The following is a 20,299-nucleotide window of genomic DNA, read 5'->3' as shown; positions in this document are numbered from 1 at the left end:
GCCACCACTGACTCATGATGAGACCTGGATGTAACTGTGACAACATAGACCCCTGAAAATATACAGGATCAACATTGGACCACACACATGAACCAGGCACCTCTGTGCAATTGATCAAGGAAATATGTGGCCACGTGCTGCTTCGTCTGCTGGTCCACCACTGCCACAGGAGAGTTGTGGCTCAGTCATATGACCACAACTGTGGCGTGATATTACATTTGTGGTTCATCTTTGGCTTTCTGTGTCAATAACATGGAACCCACTTAGTCTGTATATGTGCCTGACTCACGGTGGGTTCACCAACAAGTGCCTAGGAAGCAGTATTCAAAATTCCAGGACATGTGATGGGCAAGTTTTGGACCATTGACATGAACAAGCGTCTACCATCTATCCGGTGCATGCTTTGTCATTTGTGGTGTTTACGTTACCCAAAAACTAGGAAGTGCACACAACAGATGTTGCTACATGTATGACTAACATATGTCCTCTCTCATTTCCACATTGACTTGCATCTGAGGGTTGGAAACATTGACTTCACATTTATACAAGCATAGTTGCAATGATGCATCTTGTGATGCACACACACTGGGTCAACAACTACATTAGTAGCCAATGCACACACATTGAGCCATAGGCATTGAGGTATTGTACTTATGTGCGTCACATTGCTATCCTCTCCTGATGCCAAACATGCCCAGTTTGTGCAATACATATATGTAGGTCACACGTATGGGCATCTAGTGTGTCAATCAAGAGTGAAAATCCTGTAAATGAAGTAGCGGATCATGGTCTGCAGTAGTATGATGTCTCACATGTGCCCATACACTGTCATGACCAAAGTGGGTGCAATCAGTCTAGCTCAGTTGTGTCACAAATGTAACATAACATTAATATGGTAAAATGACCCAAACCCAGTTAATGACCAGACATGTTGACGCATTTGCATCAAAAAATGACGCACAAGCATAAAAAAATTACACTTATGCCTGAAAAACGACGCACAATGCCCTGAAAACACCATTGACTCTTCCACACTGTACCTCAGAAAATTGGTTAAGTGTTAAACTATTTTCAAACATATGGATGTGGGCTCATTTCTACTCCTGTGCGTCGAAAAACATGACGGCCAGAATGTATGCTTCAAACCTTTTTGACGCATAACGATAAAAACGGCCACCATTTTAGGCAGGAAGTGATGTAATAGGATATCCTGTTTACAGATTATGTACAGTGGGTTGACTTTCACTTTCACTTTGCAGTCTGTGATACTTCCTTACTGTGTGGCTGTGTTGAGAGTTTTGTCTGGTCATATTGTGCTTTTGTCTCCTGTGTGGTCAATTTCTTGTCATTTTGTGAATAAAAAATTGTTTTTGTATCCTGTCTGAGGGTTTTTTGTGTACAATTGTGTTGTATATTATTGTCTTTGTTTTGTTGGGAGTCTGTTGTGTGTAGTGTTAGTTAGGGTCTAGTTGGGCTGTCTTAGTTGTTTAGTTTAAGTTTTTCATATTCTACTTTCCCCCTATTCTCCTTTGTTCCCCTTTATCCCCTATTTATATTTTGCTGCTAAGATGTTGGGTAGGCCTCGTCTTGGCAAGATGGGTGAGGAGGAGTTGGGTGGTGTTATATGGCTGGTGTGCCATTTCCTCCCCCTTATGATTGAGGCAGGTGGGCGGGTGATACAGGGGTATCACACTGAGGCATGGAAGCTCCAGTGGACAAAGGTCTTGTATCACCTGCAATGCATTTATCGGACACCAAGGGATGACCACCAGCTGAAGCACCGCTGGTCTGACCTCATCTCCAGGGAGCAAGATCTGCTGGACCACATGGGGATTGTGATTGGTGGCCCTGTTGGTGAGTACAAATCATGTAAATGTGCACAATTAAATGCTCTGTAGTGACATCAGATGATTTGTACAATATCTGCCGGCAATGTTGTTGAGTTTGTGGAATGCTTTGGAAACATACAGGGTCATTTATGTACTATGTTAAGGACCACAATTGCTAGCTGTTAGGAAGCAAGATCTCTGCAAACTTACTGAATACTTTTGCTTTATGTAAGTTGTTGCCACCTTTGTGTCAAACAGCAACACAAATCGGGAGCCAATTATGTATAGATATAGGTCACATTTGCCTGTGAGGTATAGAAACTTCCAATTGATTACCAACATTTGTTGATGCAACAGCTAGACTGTCTTTTCAAACACTACATTAGGCTGAAAATGAGTTCAGGCTTCACGTCAATTGATGATAGCAATGTGGCCCAAACATATGTCTCATGTGTGTCTGGTGAGTGTGTAAGGAAAGCGATCACTGAAATTCCAAAAATCTTAGGGATTATTGTGACCCTTCTTCACTTCGGATACATGTCAGATCTGGATTTGGAGACATAGGGAACAAGTTCTAGCTGCCCTCAGCTAACATCTTAGACTGGTATTTGGTGTTTGTTGTTCCACCTTTCGTTTAGGGATGGCTGGCCAAAGGTATGCACATGGGTTCATATCTCTATGGTTGGTGCAACTCATCATAGCTGGGCCACATCAAATGAAGAAACTGTGAGGGCTAACAACTGCTCCTGCCCCTCTGTACATTGTACCTGTGTGTCATAAATTTGGCATGGGCACAATGGCTGGTTGACTGGTAATGCACTCCTCAAGGAAAGTGGCTTTGGATGTCTCTTTTGGATACACATGATGAGACAAATACACTCCAATATTATGTCTGCTCACTAATGAAGGATCATGTTTGCCACTACATGATAGTTAGGGCCATTGCATGTGTGCAGGTATGTGTGTAACACTGACTGGAGACCCATGGTATGTACATGTTAGCCGTGCTATATTGGATGCAGTATCATCATGTCTGAGTGGCTTTACTTATTTATGTAATCTTACACATAGTATTTGTCTTTGTAATTGTTGGACAGTGCACAGAAATTGAGCACATTTCTCCCTTCCATGCCTTACAGGTGGACCGGCACCCTACACTGTTTGCGAGGTGGCTAGTTTCGAGGACCCAGACAACTCCAGTAAGTATTGATATGTCTGTTATGTGTTGTATTTGCTGGTGATGTGTGATGGACTCCTGTGTGTTGAACACATAGCAAGATGTGATGCGCTGGCCAATCATTTGTTTTGTTCCATGAGTGGAATTTCATTTTATCACCATCTTTGAGTTGGCCAATCCTTATCCTATTGTCTTATTTAGGGATTCTAGGTCAGTCCTGTAGGTCCCGCAATGTGAATGGGGATGAGTCATGTGGCTAACACTTGTATCAGAAAGAGTCGCACTGGACCTAATTTGTGATTTAGTCAGCCTGTCAGACCCACATTCTCCCAGAATGGGGATGCTAAATGCTTACCCACAGACTTCTGCTTCCCAGTTCACTAATGTACTTATTAAACTGTAGGTTGAACTTCCTAGCAGCACATATCTCCACATGTAGTGCTACGAGTATGTGGCACTTGAGTGCAATGGCCTAGATGTGCATGCAACTCATGGCCAGGGGTGTTGTTGCATCTCTGTGTTTGTTGTACGTCATGGCTTACTGGAAGTATATGATGTGGACAAAGATCTGCATTTCCAGACATGTGTAGTGCTGGGATTGGTCAAGGGTTTGCTGTCTCCTATTTGTAGATACTCCTTACCTGTGGTGTGTGTGTTGAGCCAAACACATGTCCAGCTTTCCTAAGTTTCCTGGGTGTCCTTGTTGTTTGAAATTGTTAGTTGTTAGTCCACCCCCCACTCTCAAACACAGGCATGGGTTTGTGAATAGTGTACCTAGGACTGATGATACAAGTTTGGTACACAGACATGTAAATCACTGAATCTTTTGTCTGAACCTAGTATACACACTCATTTTTTCCACATGAGTACTATACTAGCAAGTCCCTTTACAACTTGCAGATCATGTGGCCCTAGATTTCCATCCCGTACTATGACATTTGTAGCCCTGGCATTGGCGGAGGATGTGCTGCATGATTGTTAGCTGACAACTGGCAGAACTATGATGCCAAAATCATGCCAGTTGTTACCCATCTTGAAGGGTTTGGATGTGCTATGTGTGATAGAACCTTTGTAGGCTGGCTTGTCATGTACTTCCTCAGGAACAATCAATGATCTGTATGATGATATGAGCTGTTACAAGTACAATAGATGTATTGTCTGATTTACTTCTTGTGCCATTTCACACGATGCAGTTCCTGATGTTAGTTTTTCTATTTGTCTTCATAGCTGCAAATATGACACCCATCCAGGTCAGGGAGTTTCAACTGCGGGCAATGAGGTATCAGCACATACTTCAGGTAGAGTCTGGGTACCGAAGAATGGCCCACAGATACTGCCACGAACGGGCCTCCGGAGCCTGGAGGGCATTCCCACAAGACGGCCCTTCTTTGCTCACCACAGTCACCACCAGCACCACCACCACTACCATCCAGGTGGCACCACCAGCAGCTGGGACTGTTGCGGCAACCACCTCAGCAAGTGCTCCAAGCACTAGCACAGCACCATCTGCAGGGCAGCACACAGCCATGTACACTACACGGCTCCACACTTCCTCAGCTGGCACCCAGACCACCCCAGCTGCAGCTATTGACTCTGCTGCTTTTGTACAGATGCTGCGTAAATTGGACGTGTCCTGCGTATAATGAGTCGACTGCGGCAGGAGGTGCGACATGTAAACCGACGGGTGCGGTCAATCAAGAGGACCTTCCGGAGGGCCAACCTGTAGCAGTGTTGACGGACATGATTCCCTCCCCTCCCTCCTCTTTCCTGATTCTTATACATTGTGGGTTTAGGGGGCTTAGTGTTAGGTTAGTATAGGATGTTAGTTTAGTTAGTGTTAGTGGGTGGGGGGTCCTGAATATTTCTACTGTTTCTTTTTGAGTGTGTGGGTGGGGGGCAATGTTGGGGTTCTTGTGTGTTTTAAAAAAAAAAAAAAAAATATATATATATATATATATATATATATATATATATATATATATATATATTTGTTTAGTATAGGATAGTATGTGTTTAGGAGGTTAGTATCTGTTGTTAGTATCTGTTGTCCTCCATTTGTCCCATCTCATAAGAGGGGTGGGGGGTTGATGTTTAGAACATTTTATTAAATGTGATAAGTAAGTTTAGCTTAGGTTAGTTAGGGACAGTTGTGGGTACTGAGTAGTTAGAGTAGATTAGGGTAGGTAAGGCTTTTCCCCGAGTTTTCACTTCTGTTTTTACTGTTTAATAAATATGTAGTAAACCCTTTACAGTATGTGTGACATGCTTGTAGATCAGGGCCTTGGCATGAGTGTACAGCATTTCTTTTGTATTACATTTTGTGTCCTATGTTGCAAACAAATCCCAAATGAGCTGTAACATTGGCAGCTACTTGCAAAGATTAGACCATTCATCGCAATCACCAATCACAGTTGCTATGGATCCCAACATGTTTTTTTCATTAAGTATGTTTTCAATGTCATATACAGGGCTTCCAGATTTATGATTGGGGACACTGTGTTATGTCTGACTGCAGTCTGATGTCCAAGGAAACCCTTATAAGATGAGTGGAAGTAAGCTCTCTTGTAGTATAGTGTACATGACTCACATAGCTGATTTGTTACACTGTTCAGCATGATTACTTATTTGGATGAAAACTCATACACCTCCATTCATGCAGTTTGGTGACTGTTCGCTTAGATTTGTGGGCAATGTTACATGTGTTAGTTTTGCATTGAGGCAACATTTTGAAGGCACTATTTTATGGTTTAGATATCCCTTGAGGAAGCATTATTCTGTCCAACACAGCATTATGATGTATAGTTTCTCTTTTCCTCAGATATTACCCTCCGGAAGGGCAGAGTATGGTAGAATCCAGGCCACAGTGCATAGTTATCAGACTACATTATTTCAGGGCAGTTATATTGACAAGCTATGTAATTTGACAGGAGGCAAAATTCAGTGGTCTACTGCACGGTTGATGTGTCATATTACACAGAGACAAAGTGGTTGTGTAAGTGTTATTTATTGAAAAGTGCTGTAGTGCTATATGTACATTGTCCATGATTGTGAGTCCATTATAGTGACACCTTCCATTGTGATCCTACACAAGTGCTAAAGGACAATTCATTGGACGTGCTGGGGTGATGTGTCAGACAGTGCAGAGGGACAGGATTTGCCAATGAGTTAGTGAGAGACAATAACAAGGCAGGCTGACAAGATAGACAGTGGTTTGAAGAACTATGCTTGAGTACATTTGTTGCAAGATTGGCATGTTACGAAGCGCAGGACCTTGGTAATAGGTGGCCATGTGGCAGGGACTAGTGCTTTCGGGTAGTTGTACGTGTGAAGGTGATCTGTTCCATGTCTTCATCTTCTGATGTGTTTGTTGCCTCCTCTGTCCTTGGTGGTGGTGGCTGTGAAGGGGCAACACACCTCAGTGTGTGTAGACGTGGAGTCAGACATCCCGGTAGCTGCTACCTGTGGGGGTCTTAAGGGCAGTACTGCTGCAATGAGGATCTGCTGGTTCTTAAGAATAGCAGCCACATCATGATGGTAGGCAGCCAGGTCGGCCCTGAGGGGGTCATGAATGCATTCGTGCCTGCAGTGGAAGGTTTTGGGTGCGAGGTGTTGTGGCAACTCCCTTACTGCAGTGGTGAATTGCTTTACAGTTTGTTGTAGTCCTTGCAGGATGGATGTTAGCGCTTGCATGGCTGCTGTCTGATCTGCAGATGACATCATGCACAAACACATCCCCTCAAGGCTGGCTGCCATATTTTGCATTCCCACCCGCACCTCCTTGGCCAGCTCCCTCTGTACTCCGACTACAGATCTCTCAGAGCTGGTGCCTGTGTTGTCTGAGTCCTCAGCTGTATTGGAGCTGGCAGGTCTTACAATTGGGGTGGTGGGTGGGTCCTCTGTGATGGCTGCTTGTTCTGTGCTCCTCCTTGTGAAGGTGGGGTCTGGAGGGTTCCAAGGACATCTTGGAGGGTCTGGTGGCTGATGTTTGTCAGCTCGTCATCCATGTCATCAGGGTAGTCCTGGACAGGCATATCTGTAGGAGATCCATCGTCCTCTGCAGTGAAATGGGGTACAATTAGTCTGTCTGTGTTGTGGCATTTGTGATGTGACATGCCTGCCTTGTGATGATTTCACATTGTGATCTTGGCTCCTGTTCATTGTTCCTGTGCTTCATATTAGCATTCTCCCAGGCCTATGCCCCACCTGCATGTCACATGTATTGTGGTCAGTTATTAGACTTGTCGGCATCATCTCCTCTAGGTGTTGGTTTTGGCCAAATGGTGAATTGCCACATTCTTGTCCTACTCAACCCTCCGTCTACTTCCATTCTCATGGTGAGACCTTTCACTGGCTCTGGGTGCTCTGATGGCACTAGCAGCACACTTAACAATCTGGACCTGCCACAGTCTCTGATCTTTTACATCCACTTATATGTAGTTGAAATGTAGCATATACTATGCATAGCATTGTTATGGCACAATATGATGTCAGCATTGGTAATGTGTACAGCTGATGTAGGGGAATGTGCGGTACATTGGATTGCCCTGATAGTCGTAGCTGTGTCCTATTTCCTCCTCTGACTGTGCAGGTGTATTTCAGTGACCAGTTACATGTGTCCTCCCCCTCAATGCTGTTGTCTGAGCAGTATGACATTTGGGATGTTGCATTGTGACCCAGGCACAGGATGGACCCTGACATATGCAGCATGGGTGTGACCGTAGTGCTGTGTAGCTCCTAATGTTGATGACATTGGCTGATGTTTGCGGCAACTATGAGCATTCACATTTGACAGGACTGGAACATTTGCCTTGTTTCAGGGGATTGTTAGCGTTGTCATCCTAAACCCTCTAATTTAGGTGTGTATGATCCATTGGGACGTTACTGCCATTGGCTACTTGAGCTGCACACACAGCGGAGGTGGTAGTGGCAACTGTTGTCAATGTTACATTCCAGTTGTCGGTATGGCTAGAGGTTGTCAATTGGGCCCTAGTTAATGTAGGGGGTATAGTGGCTGACGTGTGAGAGGATGTCAGTTTGACGTTGTGCACTTTCCTCCTGGCGTGGCTTTATCTTTGCTACATCGTTGGCATGGCAGTATACCTCCATGGAACTGTTGTTGGTGTTGTGTTATGATGTGCCCCAGCTTTTCTCTGTACAGGCCATGCCCCCGTGCCGTACCCCTTTACCCATGCCACTCCATGTATATGATGACTTACATGCATTGTGTAGTCGGTATTCCCCCCCCCCCGGTTGCAGTTAACATTAGTGCATTTTAGTTTCCCATGCGACTTACCCTGCATGTGCGTTGTCTCCTGGTGGTATGCGCTGTCCTGTCCTTGAATCCCTGTGACAATCTCCTCAGGGATGACGGCTGCGACCATCTCCTCCATGTGGTCCAGGGGCTCCTGGTGTGCTGGACTCCCACCTCCAGTCTGCAGTGCTGCCTTCCTGTTCCTGGCCATCTTTTCCTTGGTCCTGCGCTTGCAGTCATGCCAGCGTTTCTTGGACTCGATGACTGTTCTGCGTACTTCTGCCACACTGTTAATCTTGTCAACAATTTGTTGCCATATTGCCTCTCTCCTACTGATTGGCAACTTTGAGGTGACAAACGGTTGGTGCTGCTGTTCTGTCACCTCTTTTACCAGGATTTCCTGCTCCTCTGCACAGAAGCAACACTTTCTTTTCTTCTTCTCCCTGTCCTGGTTCTTGTATGGGTCCTCCTGGCTGGTTCCTGGTCTGTTGTCATTTTCCTGGGGTCTGTAGAGGCATCTGGAATCCATTTTGACTCTCCTATGCTGAAATGACTGTGTTTGCGGGGAATTTTGACCAGGGAGACCTAACTTGTTAGATTCTGTAGAAGGATCTGGGCCTCTCCAGTATCTGAAAAAGTTGGAACTGGCCATTCGCTTGGTCTTTGAGCTTAGCCTGCCTGAAAATTGATGCTTGAGCTTCTTTGGCTTTAAACAAGTCAATCATTTTGACAAATCCTCTCTGTCTCCGTGCTGCATGCACTGACATGTCAGAGCAGATCTTGAACTGGGGCACCTCAGGGTTGGAAAGTGTTCTCTTCTCTATGTCACAGGACAGGATGCACTCTTTAACAACAAAGTCAGCAAAGCTTACAAAAATTGTCCGTGGGTACTTAGCATTTGGAAGTCATTGAGTGGGCACACTATGGGCTCCGAGTAATTGTCCAATCGCCCACTAGCTCTGGAATAGTCTTTTTTAATTGAGTGTCTACCCATTCAGGCACCTGTTGGCCTTCTACTCTTCCAGCATCCCTATACTTCTGAGATCGTCTATTATAATTTTCTAAATTCTGCAGCTTGTCCTCATGGAGATGTCCACTCTTTCTCAGCTGGGCGACTAAGACACCACCTTATTCTCCAGATCTGAAATTCTAACCTCTGCTTCCTTCATCCTGCCTGGGGCCTTGGCCATTACTTCCTCGATTTTTGCCAAATGCTAATGGAGAGCTGCAATTTTCTGTGCTTTTGTAGTTTTCAGCTAAGATAGTCTCAAACATTTCTCTTGTTGACTGTTCCACATTGTCCCTGGTGTCCCCCAATACTTGTGGCAGAGACCAACCTTTGAACGCCAGATTTACAAGCCCCTGGTGCCACCTTGCGCCACCCTAGCTTCATTTAGTATTTTACACTATGGTGACATTAAGGAAGCCTTTGTCCCACGCCATATTTACAAAATGCCGCAATGTGTGCATTGCACCACTTTGTAAACCCTTCGCCACATTATGCCCATATCAGGCATAATGTATGCAAGGGAGACGTTCTGACGCAGGGAGGCCCGAAAAAAGCGGCGCAGTGAAATTTACAACATTTCACTGCACCATTGTTTCCGTCATTTTTAACTCATGATCAGAGCAGGTTTTAAAATGACATACTCATATTAACCTATGAGCCTCCCTGTGCTTTGCTGCACTAGCATCAAAATTGTTGATGCTACTGCAGCAAAGTGCCACAATAGCATCAAAAAGTTTAATGCTATTGTTCTAACGACGGCCATTGTGCGACGTAATATAATGTTAGATGTTAGGTGGGGGCGGGGGGATGCTATGCACCACTTTCTTGTAAATCTGTCCCTTAATATAATTGTTCTCAACTATACTTCTCAGAATACAAAGTCCTGAATTACGCTGTCATGAAGGTGTGGTGAAATCTGACTTCTGAAAACAAGGGTTTCGGCTGCAGTACCTATTGAATGGATTGGCTAACAGGGAACATCGTGAAACATAACTTACAACCAATAAATATAGATGTCTGCTTCAAATCTTGAGACATGACCTAATTCCCATTCTGTGAATCATGTAGCGCAGATGTTGCAAGTGCAAAGTCTCATTTCAAGCAGCTCTGACGTTCAACACATACATTTGAACACCGCTGCAGCATGCCCAAGTTAGTACTGACCATGCATTCTGACAGTGCCAACCCCAGTCCATGCCCCCCCCTAAATAAAAAGGCTGACTTCCTGGTGGTTTGGTTCCAGGCTTAATTGTCTGATTCCTGTAGAAGCCCTTGCTTGAGTCCCCAAGAAGTTCAGTGTATTGTATTTCCTCGCACATCCAGAATAAACAGGTAAGAATAGACCATGAATTATGACATACTGCGTCAGTAATAGTTTCAGACTGCAAGGAATTCCTGAAACTCTTCAGCGTGTGCATGCAAGGCCAGTTTGGCCAGCTTCTACAGTCCCTGGGTCACCTTCTATTTTGATGCCCATGATGAATGTACTTGACAATGGAGTGACAGTACTTATCTGGTGTTTCATCTTTCTGGGTAGGATTATTTTGTCAAGAGTCTCCCAGACCACCAGCATTATTGTGCTTTCTGTTGTCTTTCATTAATCTCTGGAGTGCAACTAGAACTCTAAAGAAACTTTGAGATATGTTTGCAGTTATGTAGAAGCCCTTCTGGCTGGTATATTCCGTACGATCTTTTTACCATTGATCTAAAGTTATATTTTCTCTTAATGTGAAATATTTTAAATACACAGTTTCAGCAGGGCTGTCAAGGGTGTTATATTAAAAAAAGTCAGGTACTGTGCTGTTGTGGTTACAGTGAGTGGCAGTCAGTGCAATTTAGACCTTATTGTGCTTTTAGCACACTAGCACAATTTTCAGGCATAGTGTATATGGACCCATGGTTTATCCCAGTTGCCTTTAGATAGTCCAAGTACCATTCCCCATCACTCATATGGTTTGGTATGCAACTTTTGCTAACCTATTATTTTGGTAAATGGATGTCCATGGGCATGAGGGGCCATGTGTTTTCTTATTTCTTACTTATTCATTGACCAGATCTCCACTCCACTGTTATAGCTCCCTTCTCACCGAGGTATCTTAACTCACAAGCCGGGCACAATTGTGTTCTTAAGATAATCATAGCAGTTGGATTTCTACTAAAGTACATTTGCTCTGCACCCTTGTTGCAAAACCTAACATTCTTACAATTGGTGTTTTTATTGGCCTATTTAAGACAGGATGGCATCCTGGGGTCCCTTTCACTTGACAAATGAGCCACCCACAGAATATCTTCAAAAGACAATAAACTTGTGGTACTTCTACTTCATTTAGAGTCGGGAGAATTGCCAGTTTTTCCCCAGCGGCTCTTTTGCTGGCTCGGCTGGTGTAATCCTTTGACTTGGTCACAGTTCACTGCCCGTGTCTACCATGCCAGGCATGACAGACATGCGCTGGGAAAGTGCACAACTGTTCCCAGGAGCGGGGAGAAAATGCTGTGCCCATGGGGACTATTTATTTTTCCTCAAAGAAAGCAAACATGCTTTAAACATGGATCCCACTCTGCAAAGCTTCAGTGCTGTAAAAGCTGCTGCTGTGGCTCACTTTTCAACACAAAGATCCCTGCTAGATAGATAAGAATCTTGAAACAAGGCAAACAGAATTCCATCAGAGTGGCAGACATCATCACCTGTGTTCCCTGATGGGCTGGTGGACCATCTGCCAGGCCCTAATAGAGTCCTTAGATGCTAAGAATTTATGTCACTAAATTGTGCTGTTAGGGGGCATCCTCCCAGTGAGATGGGGAAGAGAACCGAGCACCCCGATGGGATGAAGGCACCAAACAGGATTATCAACCACCCAGGGCAGTCGTTGTGCGAGACTAGGATTTTGCTGGGGTCTTGAAGAGCTTCAGTAGTTGACCACCTTCCCATCAAACATTATGAGTAAGTGGTCTTAAGTGATGCCTGCGTCAGACATCTAATGGGATCAGAATATTAGCAATGTGAGTAAGTCTGCTATTCCCCTAGATGTGCTAGCAAGGCCTCTTGTTACCACAGTGAAAGAGATGACCTTTAGTCTGGTTGCTAGAATGCGATTAAGAGAGCCAGAACGGTAGTGCGGGCAATAGTTGGCCACAGACTGAAGTTGATGAACAGTATAGTTCCGGAATAAAATAAGAATTGAAGTGGGCCTGCCCTTTCTTTAATCACTAACCAAATAAAAGTTAACACATTGTGGCCCTCATTATGACATTAGTGGTCATCAGAGATGACCGCTGAGGTCCGGCCAGACCGAAGACCGCCAATGTTGGCAGTCTTCCGCCAACCATATTATGACTGCTGGCGACCCTCTGCCATAGTATGGTCGGAGAGCCGCCAGCAGCCATACTGGTGGTCGGCGGTGCAGTAGAGGTTGCTCCTCCATCACCGCCACATCATCAGAACACCGCCCACCGAATTCCGTTTCAATATTCGGTGTGGCGTGTTCTGGTGATGGGGTGCTGGCGGCGGAGCAGCCCCCATGAAACCCATTCACTCCCGGATGAGCACTTAGTCAGGTAAGGCGATCGTCTGACAGGTAAGGGGGGTGGGAGGGTGTTGTGCGTTGTGTGCGTGAATGGGGGTGTGAGTGTGAGTGTCTAGAGGGGGTGTGTGAGTGCGTGTATGTATGTAGGGGTGTGATGTGTGTAGGGGAGATGTATCATGTATGTATGTGTGCATGTGTGCATGTATGTGTGCGTGTATGTGTGTGAGTGGTGTGTGTGTGCGTTAGTGGGGGGTATGTCTGGTGGGGGCCATGAAGGTCGGGGGAGGGGGCCCTACCACCTTTGGAGGGTGGTAGGGGGGTCGTAGCTGTTGGGGGAGGACTCTGGGGAGGACTCTGGGGAGGGGGAGGGGGTGGGAGAGACCCCTATCAGTGCCAGGGAAGGAATTTCCTGGCACTGATAGTGCCTACTGCCATGGTTTTCGTGGCGGTACAAAAACCACAAAAACCATTGCGGTATGCGGGGTCATCATCCCGCTGGCGGACTAGTGACGGCCGTCGGGCTGGAGACCGTTGTCTCCAGCCTGGCGGTCGTTACCGCCGTGGCGGACTGTGTGGTACATTGGTGGTTTGGCATGTGCATAGCGCCAATGTCATAATTTGGCGGTAATTACCGCCAGCCTGTTGGCGGTGCTACCGGCAAGTTCACACTGTCCGCCAGGGTTGTAATGAGGGCCTGTATCCGTTTAATACTGAATGATTAGGTCTTCTACCTGGAAGTAGGTGAGTAGGTTCATAGAGGCTACAATACAATGTGCCTTCCTTTGCCTTTGACAACATGCTCTGCCTCAGTTCATAAATCATCTATGAATTTACGTGAATAATTATACTGAAAATGACCTTGTACACAGCATGCAAAACAAGTTTAATTGTTTCTCAGACTTTATTAATAGGAGGTAATCACTGTTCAACTCAGTTTTACGTATTGTATGACACTCTGAAGAATGAGGGCTTTATGTGACCCTGCAGGAATTGAAAGGTTTTTCCTGAGCATAACATGCAGGTGTTTGATTGCAGCATGGGTATAACACTCTAAGCTACCTTACGAGAAAAGAGAACTGTTAGACCTGTGTAAGAAGCAGTGACGCTACTTTGACATCACTGGGTATAAGGGAAGAATACGTTTTTATTTTTTCAGTGACATGCAAATATGTTTCTGTCAAATGTCTACGCCAAGAAGAACTTCTTTCTTTCTTTCTTTCTTTCAGATAACTCGTCTAAGGGTTTGGAGACTGTCTCCTGCGTTTCTTGGTGGTGACCCTCAGGATAATAATAAAGAAGTCTGAGAGATCAATTCTCATCCCTCTATCTTAATCCATCACCTACACTTTTATGTTTCACTTGGTGTTCATTTGAGTGGCTGTGCTTTTTTGTGTGCTCCCACCTCCCTCTCTCTAAAAGGCACTGACACCCGCGATAGGGAAAGACCTCTCCAGCCCTCTTACTCGGTTCATTTTACCACCCTTGTAAGCATGCAGAACCACCTCACTTGCCTTAAGCCATGACCTGGGGGTTGAGCCATGGCATTCAGGTCCCAGTGGCCTCTCTCCCAGTCACAGATCCAGGTTTCCACTGGGCTTTGCTCTTCCCTGCTTAGCTGGCTATCGGTGGTCCCAGCCTCCAGCTCCTTGTTCTCTACCTTCCGTAATTCCCCACCTCTAGTGTTTCTGTCTGTCTTGTCCTCCCACTCCGGCTCTGGTATCCTTGCTTCCTCCTTTTCATTTTCAGAACGTTTCCGCCGACACAGCTGTCTAATGCCTCTCCCTGATTCCTCATTTGCTGAGTAGTCTGATGGTATCCCTGCAGTCTGGGGTGGTGCCTGTCTGTTCTAATAGACTTCCTGCGGTAGCCATGTTGGAATCCCCATCACAACCTGTCAGCCATAGGTTGATCTCCCACTAAACTGTTTGTCTCTCCTCCTCCTTTTTGCTGCATTTATACTTGTTGTCCTTAGGACTTTGTGCCCTTTAACACTGCTAGTCAGTGCTAAATTGCTTACACTCTCTTCCCTAAAACGTGGATAAATTGGGTTATACCCAATTGGCATACTTAATTTGCTTATAAATCCCTTGTAGAGTGGTATACCATGTACTCATGACCTATAAATTAAATGATACTAGTGGGTCTGCACCACCTATTGTGCAAACCACCTAACTAGCATCTTAAAACATGTTCCAGGCTTTCCATTGCAGCCTGAATGCAGTTTTAAACTGTCATGATTATTTGGCATTACCCCCCTACCCCTTGCCAAGTCTTAAACTCCACTTTTATTACAAATAAGTCACCCTTAAGGTAAGCCCTATGTAGCTCTAGGGTGCCTTGTAGTTGAAAGGTTGGGTATGTACTTTTTAGTTCTACATATCCTGGTGAGGAAAAGCTCCTAAATTCATTTTTTCCCTATTGTGAGTCCCCCCAGTGCCCAGGGGATACCATTTGGGGATTTCTTATTACATTTAATAAGCTGTGTTTTCCAATTGGGAGCAGGCAGCATGTTGGTTGTCTTTGGAATTGTAATAAAAACCCCTACTTTATTTCAATTTTGGAAATGCCACTTTTAGAAAATTTACATTTGTTCTTCTCTTAGCTATTATGTGCCTGCCTTGGGTCACATGGCTGGGTCTAACTAACAATTAAACTTTGTGAATTCCTCCCAGACAGTCACACAATAGAGGGATTATGTCTTTCTGAACTGGTCACCTGCTTGCAGGAAGAGGGGGCAGAAAGGAGCACAACCCCATTTGCAACTGAATAAGGAGTGCTCTGCCTTCCCACAAAAGGACATACCACCTTGACGTTGTGACTGTAGCCAGGGGAGTTAGATAATTCTAACCACTGTCTTGAAGCTTTTCCCACCTTCCAGAAGGAGGAAGCCTAGGTATAAAACATAAGGCCTCAAATATCAACTCATCAGTACACTTCTGGAACTGAGGATAGTCTGCCAGAAAGGAGGACTGCTGTGCCGCTAAAAGAATTGCCACTCTGCTGGATTGTTGACCTGCTGCGGCCTTGCTGAACTGCTGCCTTTCTTCCCTGGTGCCCTCTTGCCTGACGGACGAAGGTCTAGACATGCACCTTGAAGCCAGGACCACGAGAGTCACTCCAGAGGGCTAGTTTGCTGGCATCATGACCTGAGCCTCAGGGACACAAAAGTCTCCCTTCCTCTTTCACCTGCACCTGAACCCAGCCTGAGTAAGTAATGACCCTCCACGTGATGCCCCACCACTTCTGGACCCTTGGAAGTGGTGCTGAAGGTGACCAGATAGCCAAAACCCAAACGTGGGGAGTTATTTTTGGCTAAAAAATGCTTTGAGAAACAGGAGAAGACAAGGACCATCCTGCTTGCCTATCTACCTGAGGTGCACTCATGATTAGAATGACTTTATGGCTTCTCCTGCTATGTTCTTCTCCACAACAGCAAATCCTGCTTAGCAATTCTTCTTCTAACGGATATCCTCATGGAACAGAATGTGGCTAAAGCCTTTTGCCTGTCCTGCTGGAGATTTTCAACTTCTATTCCAGACAATACGGACCTGATTTGGAGTTTGGCTCGTGGAGTTACTCTGTCACAAATGTGACAAATATTCCGTTCACTATTATGATACAATATATCCTACAGAAATTGTAATACGGCGGACAGGATAGCGGTCATGTTTGAGATGGAGCAACAAATCTACCAAACTCTAAATCAGCCCTTAGTCCAAACATAGAATTCTTCACCGTGCCTTCTGTAGAAAACGAATACACTTCAGCAGGTAAGTAAGTAGAGAAGATCCTTTATTTTAAGAGCAGGTCGATACACGTCTGTCCTGGACATCGGCTAAGCGATGTCTCTCTCGCCTTCCACGTTCTCAATTCCACCCACCAAGTTCCACCCTAGATTTGCGTGCAGATGTATGGCACGCGCTACCAACACCACACGTCACCCCTCTTTACTAATAACAAACATAGGCAACTGAGTTAGTTTTAGGCACGATAAATACAGATACAACAATATACAGAATTGTTTTTTAAATCTAACACAAAATCCTGATACTTCCTTGGCAGTCCTACCACCCTTCCGCTACGCATAGCAACCAGAGGCAACTCCTCCTGGTTATTAATGCAAGAGGAGTCCTACACTGGACCCTGTATTCCCTGGGCTGGGGACAACTCATTTCGGAAGTCTGAAGGAGTGGAACTTGAAGAATGCCCTCGTTGATCATAACTCCAAGGTCTTTCTTGTTCTACTTGCAGATGCTCAACTTCACCCTCCACCTCTGGCCATAGCCACTCATAATCAGCACTAGATTGTTTCCGCACATTCATACCACTGCGCTCCACATTGTCACTGCATTTAGCCAATTTACCATAATGTCACATCTTCCCATCACTCAAAAACGCTGAACACCTAACCATTTTTTTTACTTGAAGGGGATCAGAGAACTTGCTGTCCCCCTTCCGTGTTCCACACGTCAATTTAACTTTGACCCAATCACCTGCCTTCAGTTTGACTTCCTTAACCTTGTGACTATGATATAATATTCTTTATAAGCCTCCTGTGCTTTCAAAATGTTGCTCTTGACCATGGCAGGGACCACTTACTCTGAATCTTCAGTTTTAACCATTCTCTATTATCTTTAGTGAACGGCAATCTTCCCCTTAGTATTTTGAAGGGACTATACCCTGTACCATTAGGAGTGATTCTATAAGCCCACATCATGCATGCAAGATCCTTTTCCCAATCCTTCCTTGCACCAATGGCTGCTTGTACAGAACCCATTATCACACGGTTGAAGCACTCCACAGCACTGTTTCCTGCTGGATGGTAGACAGTAGTATGTTTTTCCCTAATCCCATTCCTGGATAAAATCTCCTTCCACTGCTCAGTCACAAATTGAGGCCCATTGTCACTCAAGATAGATCTGAGTATGCCCTCTCTCAAAAACACACCCGATACAAATGAGATCACAGTAGATGAGTCAATCTTCTCACACACTTTGTATTCAGGCCACTTAGAATAAAGTTCTAGCAGTACAATCACATATTTGGAATCACCAGAGTCGCTATCAACAGAGTTAGATATGGGACCCAACATGTCAACTGCTGCATCTTCCCATGGACTCTCCGGGCACAAACTCATACCTAAAGCTGGTCTAAATACTTTCAAAGACTTCTCCGCATTAGCACACATCATGCAATTTCGCACTATTCTTTCAATATCCGCATCCATCCCAGGCCACCAAATTGACATTTTCACTATTTTCTTTTACTTGACAATTCCCAGATGTCCTTCATAAGTTATTGCACAAATCTTTCCTCTAAGCACTTCAGGTGGTACCATCTTTACACCTCTCATGAGGAAATTGTCATCATTAACGTTAAATTCATTTCTGACTTCTCACCATTTAATGTGATCTTGGGTCAATTTATTCTTAAAGGCCAATCACTACGGACATACCCCATACTCCCTTGCAATACATCTTCACTATTGTAAGAAGAAATCCATTCCATCTCATTAACAACACTACTCTCCAAGTTGGCAAGATCACCATCAACTACATCAGCTATAGCAACACTCTAATCATTCCACTCACATTCATCACTTGCTTGAAAGGGTGGTGGAGAACGGCTCCAGTAATCAGCCACCTTATTTCTTATGCCTGGAAGATTTTCCACTTCATGAACATAATCCAATAATCGTAATGACAATCTAGCTATGCAGGGCATTAAAACCTTCACCAAAGGTTTATGATCCGTCCTTAACACAAATTCCGATCCCCAAAAGTAGTGCCTAAATTTCTCCATATCCCAAACTGCTGCCAGCATTTCTTTTTCAATAACCAAGAATTTCTCTTCCGTAGGAGATATGGCACGTGAGGCAAAAGCAATGATACTTTCAGAGCCTTTCCTTGATGTTTGTGTGAGCACTGCCCGAAGGCCCTTACCACTAGCATCAACCGTGAGTATACTCTTTTCTTGGTTGTCAAATCCTTGCAGGGGAATAGCTGAACAAATTTCCTTTTTGATGTGCTCAAAATCCTTATTCAACTCAACGTTCCACACAAATTCCTGTCTCTCCTTAACAACTGTCTAAACTGATAAGTTTTAGTGGGAAAATGTTCCACAAATCTTGCATAGAATTCAACTAAACCCAAAAAGGACCTAACATCATCTTTAGAATATGGAGAATCCCTAATCGCAGATAGGATACTTTCCTTTGGAAGAATACCCTGTTTACTCACTACATGACCCACATATGTAACGGATTCCTTAGCAATCTTGCACTTATTTAGTTCTGCCGTAAGTCCATTCTCTGCAAGCCTTCCCATAACCAACATTAGCCTGGTGTCATGTTCATTTTTATCCTTTCCCATGATGAGTAGGTCATCTTGAAAATAAGTGACCCCCACAATGTCACCCAACATCTTGTGCATAAGTTGTTGAAACACCGCTGCAGCAGAGGCTAAACCGAAAGGCATACAAACAAATCTATAACACCCAAAAGGTGTAATAGATGATGTTAATTTTTTACTTGATGGATGTAAACAGATCTGATGGTATGCTGACTTAAGGTCAATAGTAGAAAACCACTGACACCCCTTTGATTTAGTTATTAACTCCTCAATCTTGGGTAGAGGAAACTTATTGACTACAATACACTTTTTAAGGTCTCTCAAATCCACACAGAGCCCAATCTGCCCATTGGTTTTTACGAGCCACGACTAAAGGTGCTAACCATTCTGCACTTTCAATGGGCTCTATTATACCATCTTTTCCCAATTTCTCTAATTCTTTCATATCGGCGTACCTCACACTTAAAGGAACGCTCCTTACTTTGTGGGAAACAAGGGTAACTCCTTCCTTAACTACAATTTTATGGTTACATTTCAACAGTTCACCTACCTTGTCTGAAAACACTTGTGGAAATTTTTTCAATAACTCCACCTCTGAGAGCTTACCCGGTTCTCCCAAGGATAGTACCTGTGTGTCACTATAAGGTTTTAAAATGACTCCCAATGTTCCTGGGTCTTTCCATCCTAGGACAGAAGGTCCTTTCTCTGCCAGAAAGTGCCAGGTGCTTTCCTGCCTTTGAACTCGAACATCAAATTCATGGAACCCACCATAGGAATCTTCTCACCCGTAAAAGTAACAGGTGGTACGCAACAAGGTGATAAATTACATCCATACAAATTAGCAAACTTCCTGTTCCAAACGTCACTACAGATAATAGTGAACGGTGAACCTGAATCTGCAACCATTAGTACTGGAACCCCTCAGATTTTTATATTACAAACCGCCTGACTCCACAACTCATTGGTACTTAATATGAAATTGTCTATACTTAGAATACAATCACCAACTTCTGACTCTGATTCTTCGACATGGCATTCTTGTTCAACCTCCACACAATTAACTACAGAATCATTAGTATTCTTTTTGCAAACTTTGGCAAAATGCCCTAACACACCACAAAATGCACGTTTTGATTTGGTCGCAGGGCAACCCTTGTCT

This window comes from Pleurodeles waltl, chromosome 4_2, assembly GCF_031143425.1.
Source record: "Pleurodeles waltl isolate 20211129_DDA chromosome 4_2, aPleWal1.hap1.20221129, whole genome shotgun sequence".
NCBI lineage: Eukaryota > Metazoa > Chordata > Amphibia > Caudata > Salamandridae > Pleurodeles > Pleurodeles waltl.
This window is presented reverse-complemented; position numbering follows the sequence as displayed.